The sequence below is a fragment of the Talpa occidentalis genome, unplaced genomic scaffold (assembly GCF_014898055.3).
Source record: "Talpa occidentalis isolate TD23 unplaced genomic scaffold, MPIMG_talOcc4v2.1 talOcc4.15, whole genome shotgun sequence".
In the NCBI taxonomy this organism is placed as follows: domain Eukaryota; kingdom Metazoa; phylum Chordata; class Mammalia; order Eulipotyphla; family Talpidae; genus Talpa; species Talpa occidentalis.
In genome coordinates, this window is record NW_023601543.1 from 55,444,524 (window position 1) to 55,461,492 (window position 16,969).

Below are 16,969 nucleotides of genomic sequence, written 5' to 3' on the forward strand. Positions count from 1 at the left end.
CCTTTCCTTCCCCTGGGTGTGCTTTACGTAGGCTGGTCTTCCATAGCAGCTCAAGTTCTTCAGATGCTGAGGGTCCAAGCGTTTCTCCCCAGCGCATTTGGCATGCAGTCCGTATGCGTGCCTCCTCACCCTCACCCCCTGGCCGCTTATTTCCATTCCAGATGCAGGGTGCTGGAGAGAGCTTTTCCTCCTCCTCTTCCACTTCCTCCTCCTCTGCACCCTCTTCCCCTGTGTCTGCTGGCCATAGCCCTTTCTCTGGCCATAGCGCCTCCTCCTCCTCCTCTATGCGCCTTGGGCTGGCTGCCATCTCCACTCCTAGCCCCTCTAGCCTGAGGCGCGCCTTGCTGCCTGAGCATGAAGTTCTGAGTCCGCTCTCTTCCGATGAGCCGGATGAAATCTGGAGTACTCCTCCCCGCTGTTCAACTCCCATGCCTGACCTTCCATAGGCACCGTTATAAAACCTTGAAAGCAATATCCACCCATTTCCCTGGATAGGCTGTCCTCTCCACCGTTGCCTGTGAGAGTTCTAAGTGTTCTAGTTATTAACCAGCACCAAGAACAGTTTTAAAACTGTTGTTTGGAGAGGCAGTTTTGAAGGCCATAATTCTACCACCCTGCCCTTAATGCTGTTGGCCCTTGGTTCCAGGCCCCCTTATTTCTCAAACAGGTCGTTTTTGCCCCTGAGCTGAGATTTGCGTTTTTCAAGTTGCCTTTCTTTAATGAAATTTCTTAATAAAAATGTTGATTTTATTTCCAAAAAAATGTAGCACTCTTTCATTGTCCAAAAACCTGTTAATTTTGTCTTATTTAGAAGATTAAAGAGTTATTTGATAACAGCTCACTCTTTGTAAGGGAGAGGGAATAAAATACTATCCTAGCAATTGTGTATTCCCAATGTACAAAATGGAGTTCAATCCTAGAAATTTCCATGAACGTGCTAGTGATTTGCAACGTGGAGAAGAAAAAGATGGAGTGTTCAACCCAAAGTGACCAGAAAAAAGGAGGGGTGATGGAAATACCCAGGGTCTGGAAAGTAGCAGGGCATTATGGGGGAGGAATTGGGGATGAGGAGAGAGATCCTCACCCAGATGGGAGTAGTGTTTCCATGAAAGAAGACTCAGGATCTACCTGGGGGACAACGGGAGGAGTCAGAACCCAGAGGAAAAGATCTTAGTTTCTAGAGGAGGAAAAACTGTTGGGAAAAGGTGCGCCTAACACCTTTTGGGGGAGAGAATTTCTGGGAGGTTGATTCAAGGTTAATGATTGGTGCAGAAATTGGTATTTATTGCGGAATATAAGTCAATAGATAGTCCATTTTAAAAAAATGTGACAGTTTGTCAGGTATGTGAGGTATGTGAGAGTGAGTGTATATGCGTGGGTATGTATGTATGTAGACATTTGAAAAGATCTGGATGGACATAATACCATGCTTTGTGTAGGTTATATATCCAGTTTTGGGAATAACTAGTGATAGGTCTCTCCTGTATTCTACATTTTCTTTTTTTTAATTTTTTTTAAAGATGTATTTATTTATACAAGAACCGGGGTACAGGCCAGATGTATGGGAGGGTGAGTGGATTCACCAGAGACAGAGTGGGGAACAGAACAGGCAGACTGATGAAATACACTGCTGAGGGGAGCAGCGGGCGAATCAGCAGAGGTCTGCTGGCCGTATGGGAATCTCCCTGGCCTGCTGGGATCTCACCCATGCTGCAGAGGCTGTAGACAGCTTCACAGTGCTGTGCTCAACCGCCTGCGCCACCAGGGAGGTCCTGTATCCTACATTTTCTACTTTGACTCTCTTACTACCTCTATAAGGAAATTCAGATCAGCTGTTTTTTCCAGAAGTTAAGCTATGCAAACATGGCAAAAGAGCTCATTAAAGGAATGGCAGCGAAAAAAATATAAACCAAACCAGTAAAAGGAATTCCATCTCTGTTTTTTCATATTTCTCCTCTCTGCTTTTTTGGTACGTGGCTAGTACTGATAGATCTGGCCAAGAAAGCCATGTTCCTGAATCCCACATTTTAGAGGCTCCTGTTAAGGCCCCTAGAGTCCACAGGGACAATTTTATATGCCTACCAGTTCCCAACACCCTGACTTCTTTAGCAAATATTTCAGGTTTTTAAAGGAGGTCTAGCCTAAGGTACCCACACACTCTTAGGCCAAAAGATGTGTCCTCTGTGCATTTACTTCCTAAGGGATTCCATCTCTTTGTTATTCTTTTTTTTTTTTTTAAAGATTTATATATACAAGAACCAGGGTACAGGCCAGATGTGCAGGAGGGTGAGAGGATTCACAAGAGACAGAGCAGGGAACAGAACAGGCAGATCTACCAAAATACACTGCTCAGGGGAGCAGCAGGCAAGACAGGAGAGGTCTGCTGGGGCCATGTGGGTTTCTTCGCGGCTGGCCGGATGGAACCTGCACTGCAGAGGCTGTGGACAGCTTCACAGCGCTGCCCTCAACTGCCTGCACCACCAGGGAGGACCTTTTTTTTTTTTAAAGAGACTTCTCTACCCACTCCCTTGGTCATGTCTGGTAAGGACTCCCACCCATCCCCTGGTGCTCTAGTCATGTTTATCAGCTATTTAATTGATTTCTCCACTTCAGATGTGTAAAAGACACCTCAAACTTCAGTAATATGGAATTCTGTCTAATGGATATACAATGCTAGTGACATGTGTAATTTGCCATTTTTAGCAGCCAAATTGAAAAATTATGAGGAGATACATGAGATGAATAATTTATTTAAATCCATCTATGCAAAAATGTTATTTCAACATATCAGTATACCGATAATTAATGAGATGTTTATATTTTTCAAAAGCTAGTTTGTGATTTATACTTACAGCATATCTGAATTCTGACTAGTCACACATTTCAAGTGCTCAATAGCCATAAGTGTAGACATGTGTGTGTAGCAGAGTTTTGGACCTTCTTATTTCCTTAGTCTCTTGTTCATTTCCTATTGGATTGTGATTCCATTTCCAGCAGTTTCTCACAATTGTGGGCATCTGTCCTAGAAAGAATCCCTGAGATTTCAGTTTTGAGAGTTCATAGGGGCTATGCTGCTCCCAGCATCTTCAGCGACTCTTAAACTCCCTTTTACTTGTTTGGTATTGAAAAGGGCAAAAAGCTACCAGTTTCAGCTGCTTGTTCCAGTTTGTGATTCTCCTATTACTAGTTCAGTTAGATGCTGTGCTATTTTTTTTTTTTTTACTTCTGCACAGACACTTGAATCATGTAAGTGATGCAGTGTTGGTACTTTGTCTTCATCTACTTGAATTTTGGGGTTTTAGGGCATAGCTTGTAACCTAAATTTGTTGAAAATATTATCCATATATTTTGCTTTTGCTCTCTAGTTGCTTTTCTTATGTGGGTGTTTGGAGATGTTGAAAAACTATATAGCCATTACTGCAACCATCTTCCCAGAATCTACCACCAAGTGTCCTTATTTGAAAAATATGTCACCTCCTTGTTAGGCATTGCCCAGTTTCAGGTGATAACAATTTTATCAATAACCCTTTGGTGGGTCTCAAAGAAACACAATGAGATCTGTCATTGTACTAAAAGGGAGTAAAATAAAAAAAAAAAAACATTAATTTCGGAAATCAAAACAACTTATTTTTAGAAATAAAGGAAATATTTGGGGGGCTATATTTTAAAAGATTTTAAGGAAAAATGATTATCTTTTTTTTATATAAACGACACACATTTAGCTCAGCCACATTAACTCAAAGGCACATGTGAAAATATGTATATAAAGAAAGTAAAATTTATTATGCAGGGAATTAGGAGCAGAGTATTTAGAAAGTGACATTACAGGCTGCTTGGGAGTTTCTGTGCCCTTTCTAGGATGATGGAAATATGTAGTTTCCCGGTGTTTCTGTGTCTAGGTGATGTCCAATTCCCGGAAACAGCCATGAGCTGGGGAAGGGGAGTAAAGAGCGTGTCTCAGGGTACTAGAGTCCTCACCGCAGGGCAGAGCTTTTACCCGCTGGTTCCATTGTGGAAAGTAACCAGAAAATCTAGCAGGTCCTCGAACAAGATCGTCTTGCTCAATTGTTTTTTTGTTTTAAGTTTAATGAAGGGGGAAATATCCCAACTGTGTTAACCTAAGGATTTTTTTTTTTTTGAGCACCTGGTTTCATTATATGTCATTTTGCTTCAAGTCCTAGTTTTCAAGAATCTTTTCCAAACATTAAGTGAGGACTTACTGCATTAAAAAGACCTTCTGTGCTCATCCTAGAAGTTGTCTGCTGACCAGCAGCTATGCTGCACAAGGCTGGGATCAAGGGTAGGAGACCAGCGTAGTTGCCTAGGTTCATGATGTGCTGCCACTCTCTGGACATTCTTAATGCTTTTTAAACAAGGGTGCCCATGTTTTCATTTTTACCAGATTCAGCAAATTATGTAGCCTATTATAATACTGTATTTAGCAGAATTTTTAAAATTTCTGGGCAAGCGGAGCTCCAGAAAATACAGCACGGGAAAGAGGCCCCTCCACATCTAAGATGGTGGCCAGCCCAAGGCTGATGGGCGGAGAGGGGACCGGGAGGCGGGACAGGGAGGGGGGGGCGGGGGTGGCGAGGAGAGTGGGGGCGGGGGCGTGGAGGCGGGAGGCAGGGGGCGGGGGGAGGCGGGGGGGGGGGGGGAGGCGGCGGGGCGTGGGGGCTGGGGGGGGCGGCGGGGGGGGGGCGGGGTGGGGGGGGTGGGGGCGGGGTGGGGGGGCGGGGGTGGGGGGGGGGCGGGGGGCTGTTGGTAAGAAATCCACAAAGGTGGAATATTGTTCCTCACAATCCTCCATATGATGAGGGGCACTTTAGAACTGAAATCGACTTTCTAGAGGAGTGCCCTTGCAAACCACCAAAGATCAGGTTTAAAACAAAGATCTATCACCGGAACATGGGGAAAGGGGCAGTTCTCTCTGCAATTAATTAGCGCTGAAAACTAGCAGTCAGCAAACAAACTAGCAGCCAGTAATCCAGTCCCATCAGCGCATGGTTGAACGACCCCCAGGCCAAGCACCCTTTTCGGGTTCATCTAGCTTAAGAATACTCTAAGGAGCGTAAAAAATCCTGTAAGAATGCTGAGGACTTTACAAAGAAACACGGGGAGTGGGGAAGGGGGAGGAGGGAGAAAACTGTTGATTAAAATCTGCCATGATTGATTCCAGCAAATGTGAGCAGAGACCCCAAGCAGTGCATTCTGACACCCCGCAAAGCAGGGTTCTATGGGAAACCAACACACACCACTACGTGGCATTTGCTTTTGGCAGTCACTAACCTTCTACAGTTGTCTTAATCAAAAATGGTCTAGGTAGCCTGTACAGAAAGGATTAAAAATTTGAGATGTCATGTTTTTGCTTTCTTTGTTTTAGAAATCACGGATTCAATCTATTTTAAAACAATAGTGTTTATTTTCTTGTTCAAATTTATCCCAAATATTTAATTTATATTTAGTCATTACAAATGTGGTTCCCTTCTTCCCTTGCAGCATCCACTTCCTCATATTCAATTTATTTTCCCTCACTCACTTCTACAGACTCAGACCCACGTCTTCCCTGCAAACTAGAAGAGACAGCTCTGGAACTATCGACGGTTTCTTTTCTGCGTGCTGGTTGTGGGAGTTGGTTCATATTCTCGTTTTTTACTGTAGTTCATAATAACCATAAAATGATTCCTCTAGGGCCTCCCTGGTGGCACAAGGGGTTAAGCACCACACTGTGAAGCTATCTGCAGCCACTGCAGCACGATTTCGATCCCAGCCAGGGAACTACCCACATGGCACAGCAGACCTCTCCTGTCTTGCCCGCTGCTCCCTCAGCAGTGTATTTCAGTGGGTCTGACTAGTCTGTTCCCCATTCTGTCTCTGGTGAATCCTCTCATGCTCCTGCACATCTGGACTGTACCCTGGTTCTCGTATGCATGAATAAATAAATCTTCGGAAAAAAAAAATTGATCATCAGATGAATTGTTAAAAAAAAATAGACACATGATGTGTTAACAGGGACCACAGGGTTGTACTTAGCATATCTTTTTGAAGCCGGTTTTGGTGATTACGGTTGCTGCCGTTTGCTGTTTTTCACTCCTATAATACTTGAACCATCATGGGTTTTGTCCCACGACACCGCAGAAGGTAATTCGGAGACAAACACTCCGAGAAATAAACAGAGAGAAGCAAATATTTATTTAGAAAGTAAAGAAAAAGTTTATTTAGAGGAGGGCCTCCCTGGTGGCACAAGCAGCTGAGCACAGCGCTGTGAAGCTGTCCACAGTCTCTGCAGCATGGCTTCTCTGCAGTGTGGCTTCGATCCTGGTCGCCTGGGGAGATACCCACATTGTGCAGCAGACCTCTCCTGTCTGGCCGCTGCTCCCCTCAGCAGTGTACTTCAATGGATCTGCCTGGTCTGTTCCCTGCTCTGCTTCTGGTGAATCCTCACCCTCTCGCACATCTGGCTTGTACCCGGGTTCTTGTATGCATGAATAAATAAATCTTTTTTTTTTTAAAAAAAAAAGGCTTATTTAGAGGAAAAGTGAAGACTCCCAGGAAGCAATGCTAAGGAGTGGTAAAGCTGAGGTATGGGCCCCTGTGTAGGGACTATGTGAAACTTTTTTCTCTATTCTAAAATCTTGTCATCCTCTTTGTGACTGGTTCCCTCTCTCTGTGGCTGTACTACCGTTAGCAGCTGTCTCCAGCCTGACAGCTCTTATCTTACTCTTTCTTTCACTGCCCCTGTCCAAGTTCTCTTATAGGCCAGAGATTTGGAGGGTGAGCAGACTCACCAGAGACAGAGTGGGGAGCAGAATATGTGGAATGACTGAAATACAGTGCTGAGGGGGGCAGTGGGCGATACATCAGAGGTCTGCTGTGCCATATGGGTCATCTCCCTTGCTGGGGATGAACTCTTGCCGCAGAGGCTGCCAATAGCTTAATAGCTCTGAGGCTTTAACCCCTGCAAAACAGGGAGGCCCCGCCTCTTAAAATTTAGTGTCATCAACTCTCCTGGATTTCTCTGCCCTTATCTCAGAAGCCTCTTTAGCTCTCCCAAAGTCCCTGCCTTCACTGTGCCTAAAGCTGCCTACTTAATCCTAACTAATCCCTGGGACTCACAGATGCTTTACCTCTCTGGATCTTGCTAACACTGGAAGGGTGAGTTCCTTCCTACAGATCTTGCTCCCTCCATATGCAAACCAAACATTCCAATCCCCTCCCCAAGGTACCTCCTTTAGCAGCCCTTAACAGGGCTCTCACACTTGGGCCACTATTTCCCTGCCCTAACTTTATCATTTCAGGGCCAGCTCCCAGATCACTAGATAACAGCCTGTGTGCCCTAGAGCCCACTGCAATTATTCAATTAGCTAATCCTATACCTGCTTACTCTGGACTGTTCTGTCCCTTTGAAAATTAACAATAAAGGCTCTCAGGGAGAGGAGTACCTGCCACCTTCTGACTGATACTGGTGCTTCTCTGTAGCCCTGCTTGACTTTTCTTGCCCCTCCTTTTGGGAAGTGTGAGTAACAAACTGTCTTTTTCTTTTAAGAGTAATTGATGAGGGCCTCCCCTGGTGGTGCAGGCGGCTGAGCACCGCTTTGTGAAGCTGTCTGCAGCCTTTGCAGCGCTGGTTCGATCCCGGCCGGCCAGCGAGGGTCCCACATGGCGTGGCAGACCTCTCCTGTCGCACTCGCTGCCCCCCTCAGCGGTGTATTTCATCAGTCTGACTGTTCTCTTCCCCGCTCTGTCTCTGCTGAATCCTCCCACCCTCCCGCGCATCTGGCCTGTACCCTGATTCTTGTATAAATAAATAAATAAATCTTCAAAAAAAAAAGTAATTGATGAAATATTTGGATATTCCCATGAGAAATTGCCACTGTAAGTACATCCACCACCAAATCACCAAATCAAAGTCCACCACCATAGTCCACTGTGCTTCCTTCCTTCCCTCTTTGTTCTTATCCCTTCTCCACTCACCACTGCTTCAGTCAGCTTTCAAGTGTTGATTTTTAAGTTTGTCTTTATCTGACTCTTAGTTTAGTACTCTATATCACACATATTAGTGACACCATCTGGTATTTGTCTTTCTCCTTCTGACTTATTTCACTCAACATTAGCCCTTCTATCTTCATCCAGATTGGCACAAATGGCATGAGTTTAACTTTTTTAACTAATATTCTGTTGTGTGTGTATATATATATATATATATCACTTTTTTTTTGTTTTGTTTTCTTACATTGTTGTTCATTTCTGTACAGTATTTGATTTCTCCCCTCAGGTGCAGTCCCCATAATTCTCTACCAACACAGTACCTGTGACCCAACACCACAGTCCCTCGTGCCACATCTTCTTGATCCAATCATCTGTTTTGGGGAACTTAGGTTCTTTCCATAATTTGGCTATTGTAAATCATGCTGCAATAAACACAGGAGTGCAAATTTTCTGTCAAGTTAGTGAACAAGCTCTTTTCAATGGGAATTGTCTCCTGATTTGTCCATCTCACCATATTGGAACAACAATAAAACTTACAGGGCTCTGTGGAGTCACACAGCTCTAGGTTTGAAAACCAGTCACACCTCTGACTTCCTGTGTGACTTTGGGCAAATTACATAACCTCTTTGACCCTCAGGCTCCTCATGTGTAAATTAGGGATGATAGTGGTATCTATTTCATAACCCTTCCTCTGAGAGGTGCCAATCCTGACACTGCACACCCATTCCTCTGGCTGTCATTGAAGGTTCTTCCTCTATGTTCCCAAAGCCCTTTGTTATTAACCATATCAGAGCCGTCATCACACATTTTTGGGTATTATATTTCTGTGTAACATTCTTCCTATTAGACTGAGAATTTCAATAACATGGATGCTATAATGTTTTAATATATTATTAACAGGCAAAGTGCCTATGGCCTGGTGTCTGGAAATAATTATTCATTGAATTGATGGTTATGCTATAAGCTATATGCTTACTAAAAACTAAAAGAAGTTAATGTACAAAAATATTTGGAAATAATATAAAATAAATTCATGAAATCAGAACATTTTTCTACTTAAATTTTCTTAACACAGAGAGGGCTTATGTCTTTCATCCTTTCACTTTTTCAGAGCCATCAAGAACCAGTTTATTCTGATATCTTAGGTTTATAATGTAACTAGGACTTTCTGTTAGCTGGCAGAAGGAAGGGCACCTGGGACTCCCAGACCTGCACACTCTAAATAGGTTCTGCCATCTGCCACATAAAAACAAAACATACTCTTAGTATGTAAGGCCTTCAATAGAAGGTGCGCAATAGAGAGAAGAGAAAGAATATAGTTAAAATAGTTTTCCAAAGAAACACCCAAAGTTTGTGGGGGAAATGCCCATCCAAACAGGGTTGGCCCAAAGCAGGTCCACTGAGACCCAAAAGCTTGCCACAAGTCTAAGGCACCTTCTGGTAGGCAACCATACGAAAGGGGCAGAAGCGGCCAGGCAAGTCTGGAAGGAGAAAAACCACTGTCAGCCTCCCTACAGGTCTCTCATCCATATCTCTGTCTCTTTCAAGTGTCTCCTTCCATGCCCTCCAAGTCCCTGGTGCACATCCAAGGCTGAGAAGCAAGTGTGGCTTCTTCACTTGTCTCTCTCCCCTAAGTCCTTTTTAGTATCCCCTGGATGCTCAGCTCCCCTCTCCCTTTGGAGGGGCGGGGTACCTGGAACTTCCCCTTTCTATGGATATTACACTGTTACAATGGCCCAAAGTCACAGAACTGAAATTAAGCTAAGGATGGCAGTAACAGAAAAGCATAATCTTAGTAGGAGACCAAAATTAAAGAAGACTAAGTGGAGACTTGAGGCTGCACATGGACCCGAGAGATGAGAAGAAGAAACCAGGGACTTGGGGGACATGGAAAGAGATAATTGGAACAGATATGGGCGAGAGACCTACAGGGGGGCTAACAATGGCAGTCCTTATATTGATTTGTATCGTCCTAATGCTTTGAGATAGAGGGCTAAATTCATTCTTTGCATGTAAATATCTAGTTGTTCCTACACTGATTTTTGAAAACGCCATACTTTGATCTTTTATTTTTTTTATTTATTTATGTTAAATTTGTTTACAACTCTGTATTTATTTTGATATACAGGTTCATACCTCGTCAGATGTATGTTATCAAACACCAAAGCACCCATAAGTCTCCACCCTAACCCGGTTCCTCCAAAACTGGTAACCTCAGTTTTCCAGTCAGATTTCAAAGGTTTGTTTTGGTTGATTTTATCTGCTCACTTGCTTTGTTTCTTCATAGTCTATATATGAGTGAAATAAATCCGTATCCATCTTTCTGTTAAAAGAGGCAGCACAGCTGGAACAACCTCCAGTGAATGATGCTCTAGATTCTACCTCCTGACACCTTGTCAGACCACCATTGCTGTGTGACCGCTGTGTGACCAAGCACTTCCACTCCACAACATGTGAATCAGAATTCCTGAATTGGGGAGGTGAGGGGCTTCTGGAAAGGAGGAAGGAGCTGAACAGCCATTGTTGAAGGGGCAAGAGGACTAAAGCCAAAGGGCAGATGCGTCTCCTCTTCTTTCTTTTTTGCTCCCAGCTTCCATGTGCACTCGCCTCGCAGGTCTGCTGACACCACTAGAAACACTATCATGTCCAGTATGCTAGCAGATTTGCTGGTGCCACAACATCAGAGCCAGCTTGGGGGACCCTGAACCAGCATGTCAGAGGACAGGAGATGGGGCTGTGGGCTCAGCCCACACCTCAGAGTTATCCTTGGAGATGTTCATCCTTCACCATTTGATCCTCTCCCCCTCTTAGCACTCCCTATGTAAACAAAGCCTTTTGTTAAACTCCTTTTTAATTCTCTGTTTTTGGGTCTTTTCCTTTGTTCTTGAGTCTATGGATGGGGACTCACAAACCAGGCACTTCTCTTCATTTCCAGTTTTGATCCGTATCATTCCTATGTCTGCTGATTTTGCTCAGCATAATCCCCTCTCGCTCCATCCATGTTGTCACAAATGGCAAGATTTTATCTTTTTATAAATGAGTAGTATTTCATTGTGCATATATATCACATATGCTTTATCGGCGCATCTGTCATTAGGCAATTCGGTTGCTTTTATACCTTGCATTATTTATAAATAGTGTTATTATCAACATAGGAGTGCACATATCCCTTTAAATTAATGTTTTTATATTTCTTGGATAGATACTGAGGAGGGGAATTAATGAGTTAGATGGTGGATCTACTCCAAATATTTTTAGAAAGTTCCATGCTATTTAACATAATGACTAGAAAAGTCTATATTCCCAATGACATCGTGGGAGAGTTCTGTTTTCTCCACATACTTGTCAACACTTGTTGTTTCTGATCTATTTGATATGGGCCATTTTCACAGATGTGAGATAACATGTCATTGTGGTTTTGATTTGCAGTTTTCTGATAATATGTGATGAAGGGCATTTTTTTCAGGTGCCTGTTGTCTGATAATATGTGATGAAGGGCATTTTTTTCAGGTATGTCTTCTTTGATGAAGTGTCTATTGAGCTCCTCTGCCCAACTTTTTTTCATTATTTGTTATCTTCTTGGTGAGTTTTATGAGCTCTTTGTGGGTCTTGGATACTATTCTCTTGTTAGACATAAGATGTGCAAATATTTTCTCCCATTCAACAGGGTGTCTTTTTGTTTTAATGCTAGTTTATTTTGCTGTGCAGAAACTTTTTAATTTGATGTAGTTCCATTTGTTTAGTTTTGCTTTTGTTTCCATTTCCATTGGAGTCAAATCTCCCAAGACATCACTGAAGCAATTTCACAGATTGTTTTGCCTATATATTCTACTGTATATTTTATGGCTTTATGTCTTACACCCAAGTCTTTAATTCATTTTGAATTATTATTTTGTATGTGCAAAATAGTGGTCTAGTTTCATTCCTTCCTACATGGCTCTCCAGTTTTCTCAGAGCCATTTTTTTTTTGGGGGGGGGTAGATTTATCATGGATTTATTTCTGTGTCATGTTAGATATGTATATATATGTATATAAAGTATATATACACATACACACATGTATATACTATACACACAAATATACTTCTTTTAAGTATATATACATATAATATGTACTTTTTTAAAGACTATTTTTTTTAAGATTTATTTTTTTTTTATTTATTTATACAAGCACTGGGTACAGTCAGAAGCGCGGGAGGGTGAGAGAATTCACCAGAGTCAGAGCGGGGAGCAGAGCAGGCAGAAGTACACTGCTGAGGGGAGTAGCCGGCGGCAGGAGAGGTCTGTGTGCCATGTGGGACCCTCCTCCGGTGGCCGGGGAGCAGCCGGAATCGAACCGGCACTGAAGAGGCCTTGGGCAGCTTCGCAACCCAGCGCTCAACTGCTGCGCCACCGGAGAGGCCCTAATAAGTACTTTTTTTAATAAAATACTGTCTACATCCCCTCTTCCCACCAAACTCACAAAAGAAAGTATGAATCTTTCCAGGGTTGCCATCAGGCTTTCCAATGTATCCAGGGCACAGAAAGAACCGGCTCTCAACATCTCAAGAAACAGCTACTCTTCTTAGGCTCTAGTGTGGTTGAGGCAGCCGCATTCCCAGGAGCCAAGGGAGGAGAGGGAAGAAGAAACAATTGTAGTCTTGGCTTCTAGGGAGAAAGTGTCCAGTGACTCCTAGAATGTCAGACTGGCTCCCAGAACTTTAAGCTGCCATCCAGATAGGCTGGGGAAGGGAGTAGATGGAGACTAGGCTTGCAGAGATAGGGACAGCCAGGTAGAAGGAACATCACGTGGTTTTTTTTTTTTTTTTTTTTTTTTGTAGTAGAAAACCACACTAAATTTTATTTATTTTTTTTTATTTTTTTTTTAAATATTAAATTTTATTTTTATATTCCCCCATACAATTGCAAACGCCCCATTCTGACCCCAATCCTTCCCCTCCAGCCCCCCACCCCCCAAAAAGTGTCTCTGGTTCATAGTTTTTTGTTGATTTTGATTTTCACTTTCTTATATTCATTTTCCTGGTCCCTTATTTAAGTTTTCTAGATTCCTGCTATGAGTGAGACCATCCGGTATTTTTCTTTTTTTTTTTTTTTTTTTTTTTTTTTTTTTTTTACGTGGTTTTGTTGTATGGATTTTTCATCTCCTTTGTTAAATTTATTCCTTGGTATTTAATGATTTTTTTTTAAAGATTTATTTATTTATTTATACAAGCACTGGGTACAGTCAGAAGCGCGGGAGGGTGAGACGATTCACCAGAGCCAGAGCAGGGAGCAGAGCAGGCAGAAGGAGGGAAGTACATTGCTGAGGGGAGCAGCGGGCGGCAGGAGAGGTCTGCGCGCCATGTGGGACCCTCCTCCGGTGGCCGGGGAGCAGCTGGGGATTGAACCGGCGCCGCAGAGGCCGCGGGCAGCTTCGCAACCCAGCGCTCAACCACTGCACCACCAGGGAGGCCCTGTATTTAATGATTTTTGATAGGATTGTAAATGTATTTTTTTCTTGATTTCTTTCTCTTCTAATTTGTTTTTTTTTTTTTTTAAGATTATTTATTTATGTATACAAGAACTGAGGTATAGGCCAGAGGTGTGGGAGTATGAGAGCATTCACCAGAGACAGAGTGTAGAGCAGAACAGGAGATTGACTGAAATACACTGCTGAGGGGAGCAGCAGGCGAGTCAGGAGAGGTCTGCTGTGCCATGCGGGTAGCTCCCTGGCTGGGGATCGAACTCATGCTGCAGTGGCTGCAGATAGCTTCGTAGGTTGCGTCTTAACCCCTTGTGCCACCAGGGAGACCCTCTAGTTTGTTGTCTTCATATAGAAACACAATTGATTTTTGCAAATTGATTTTGTAAACTGCCACTTTGCTGCATTGATTCAGTAATTCAATCAGTTTCTTTTCTTTTTTTTTTTTTTTTTTTTTTTTTTGGTGTAGTCTTTAGGTTAGGATTCTCATGTCATCTGCAAAAAGTGATAACTTTTCTTGTTTCCCAGTTTAAATTCATCTTATATTTTTCTGTTCCTGAATTGCTAGGACTTCCAATACTGTGTTGAACAGCTTGTGAAAGTGGGCATCAGGATATGTACCAGATATTAGAGGAAAAGCTTTCAGATTTTCTCCATTGAGTATGAGGTTAACTGTGGTTTTGTCATCTATGGCCTTTATTATGTTGAGGTGTGATTATTCTGTCCCTGTTTCTTTTTTTTTTAAGGATCTATGGTGAGGACGGACCACAAAGTGGATGGTGTCCCTGTTTCTTAAGGAATTTTATCATAAATATTTGTTGAAGCTAGTCAAATGCTTTTTATGCATCTGCTGATATGATCATATGATATTTATCTTTTGCTTTATTGATGTGGTGAAGTACATAGATCAATTTTCAAATTTCAAGCCACATTTGCATCCCTTGTGATTATGACCAATCTGTGTCATAATGTATGACTCTCATTGTGCATTATTGAATTCAGTTTGCTAAGATACTATTGCAGATTTTTGCATCTATTTTGCTCAAGGATATTGGTCTGCAGTTGTTTTTTTTTTTTTTTTTTTTTTTTTTTTACTTTTTAGTGATGTCCTTGTATTCTTACTAAGATAATGTTGGCCTCTTAATATGTGTTTGGAAGCATTCCTCTCTGTTCAATTTTTTGGAAGATTTTGAGAAGGACAGGTTAATACCTTTGTTCATCTTTGAGAAGGACATCTTTGTTCATCTTTGAGAAGGACAGGTTAATACCTCTGTTCATCTTTGAAAGTTTGGTAAATCTCACTAGTGAAACCATCTGCTCCTGGGCTTTTGTCTTTTGGAAGACTTTTGATTGCTATGCTTGTAATTGGTCTGTTCAGGTTTTCTATTTCTTCATGATTCAGTCACAGATGATTGTATAGATTATCCAGTCTAATTTATTGACAATAAAGATGTTCATAGTAGTTTCTTATGATCCATTGTTTTTCTGACATGTGAGTTGTAAATTCTTCTTCATTGCTGATTCTATTTTTTTGAGTTTTTTCTCTTTTTTTTTTTTCCTAGTGGACCTGGATAAAATTTTGTCTATTTTATTTACCTTTTCAAAGTCCAAACTCTTGGTTTCATTGATCTTTTGGGCTGTCTTTTTTATTTCTACTCCATTTATTTCTGTTCTACTTAAAAAAAATCCTTCCTTCTAATGGCTTTTGGCTTCACTTGTTCTTCTTTTCTGATTCTTTAAGGTGTAAGTTTCAACTGTTTATTTGACAACTTTCTTATTGCTTGATGTAGACCCATACTTCTATACAATTCCTTTTTACTATTATGTTGCTGTGTCTGATAGGTTATGATTGCTCCTGTCTTCATTTTATTTTGTCTCCTGGTATTTTAAATTTCTCCTTTGATTTATTCATTAGCCCAATAGCTATTTAGTAGTATGACTTTTAGCCTCCACATATTTGATGATTTTACAGGTATCTTTTTTCTTTTAAATATTTATTTATTTATGCATACAAGAGCTGGGGTATAAGCCAGAGGTGCAGGGGGGGGGTGGTGGTGGTGAGAGAATTCACCAGAGATAGAGTGGGAAGCAGAACAGGCAGATCCACTGAAATATACTGCTGAGGGAGCAGCAGGTGAGGTCTGCTGTGCCATGTGGGTCACCTCCTGGGGGGGATCAAACTCCTGTGGATAGCTTCATAGTGCTGCCCCTTATCCCCTTGCGCCAACAGGGAGGCCCCTGCAGGTATCCTTTTTGATGGTTGATTTCTGGTTCAATACCATTATGACCAGAAAATGTTATTGATATGATTTCATCTTCAAGTTGATTTTAACAGTCCCATTTTTACTGTCCTCCTCCCCATGTGTTATGTTTCTGATGTCTTCTTGTTTCTATGTGGGGTTTCCATTCATTTTAAAGATGTCCCTTTAATATTTCCTGCAACACTTGTTTAGAGGAGATAAATTCCTTCCATTGTTGTTTGTCTATAAAGAGCTCTTTATTACACCTTCAATTCTTAGTGTTAGTCTATCTGGGTAGAGGATTCTTGGTTAGTGGATTTTTTCCTTTCAGCATCTTGAATATATCATGCCATTCCCTTCCGGTCTGTAAGGTTTCTGCTGATAGTCTTATGAGGGTTCAATTTTATGTGACTTTTTGCTTTTCTCTAGCTGCTTTTAGGATTCTCTTTACCTTTTGCTGTTTTAATGTATCTTGATATGTGTTTGTTCGGGTTTATCTTGTTTAGAATCTTTGTTTCTGGGATTTGAATGTCTGTTTCCTTTCCCAGTTTGTGGAAATTCTTGGCTACTATTTCTTCAAGGAGGACTTCCTCCCCTTTCTCTCACTCTTTTCCTTGTAGAATCCTCATGATGCAAATGTTGTCCTCTCAATGCTGTTCCATAAGACTCTTATGTTACCTTCATTTTTAAAATTCTTTTTTCATTTTGTTGATTTTTGGATGCTTTCCACTAACGTATCTTCTAACTCATTGACTGTCCTCTGCCTCATAGAAAGTAGTGTCGAACTCCTCTACTGTATTTTGTACTTCACCTATTATATTCTTTAGCACTATAATTTCTGTTTGGGGTTTTTATATTCTTTGTGCCACTGTAGTTCCCATTTTGTTCATTCATTGTTTTAATTTCAGTGGGGCTGGGGAGGTGGAATATGAGGAAGTTGCTGCTTTAGAGTGCCCAGTATATATGCCTCCTTTGGTGATGTAGCTGCTTGAACTGAGGCAGTGATCTGAAATTACCATCAGCCCAAGGAAGATTCCAGTAGCAGTGATCTCCCAGAAATCCCAGATTGCAGTTGACTCTTCAGCTGCAGCCTAGTTGTGATGTCCGCAGGTTTTGTGGGCTGAACCTTTCCCCTGTGGCTTGGGTAAAAGCAGAGTGACCAGGAGGCTGTGGGCTTACCCTGCAGACAGATGCCTAGAGTGGTTGCATTCTGCATCGTAAGAAGGCTGTCCATAAGACTGAGGAACCATTTGGAATTATGAAGTAGGAACTGGAAGTA

At 42.0% G+C, this 16,969-nt stretch overlaps 1 pseudogene; it reads left to right on the forward strand.

Moving 5' to 3' along the window:
• The first annotated feature begins 4,517 nt into the window (after positions 1-4,517).
• Positions 4,518-5,157, forward strand: LOC119245663 (ubiquitin-conjugating enzyme E2 L3-like; annotated as a pseudogene).
• Positions 5,158-16,969: the final 11,812 nt, after the last annotated feature.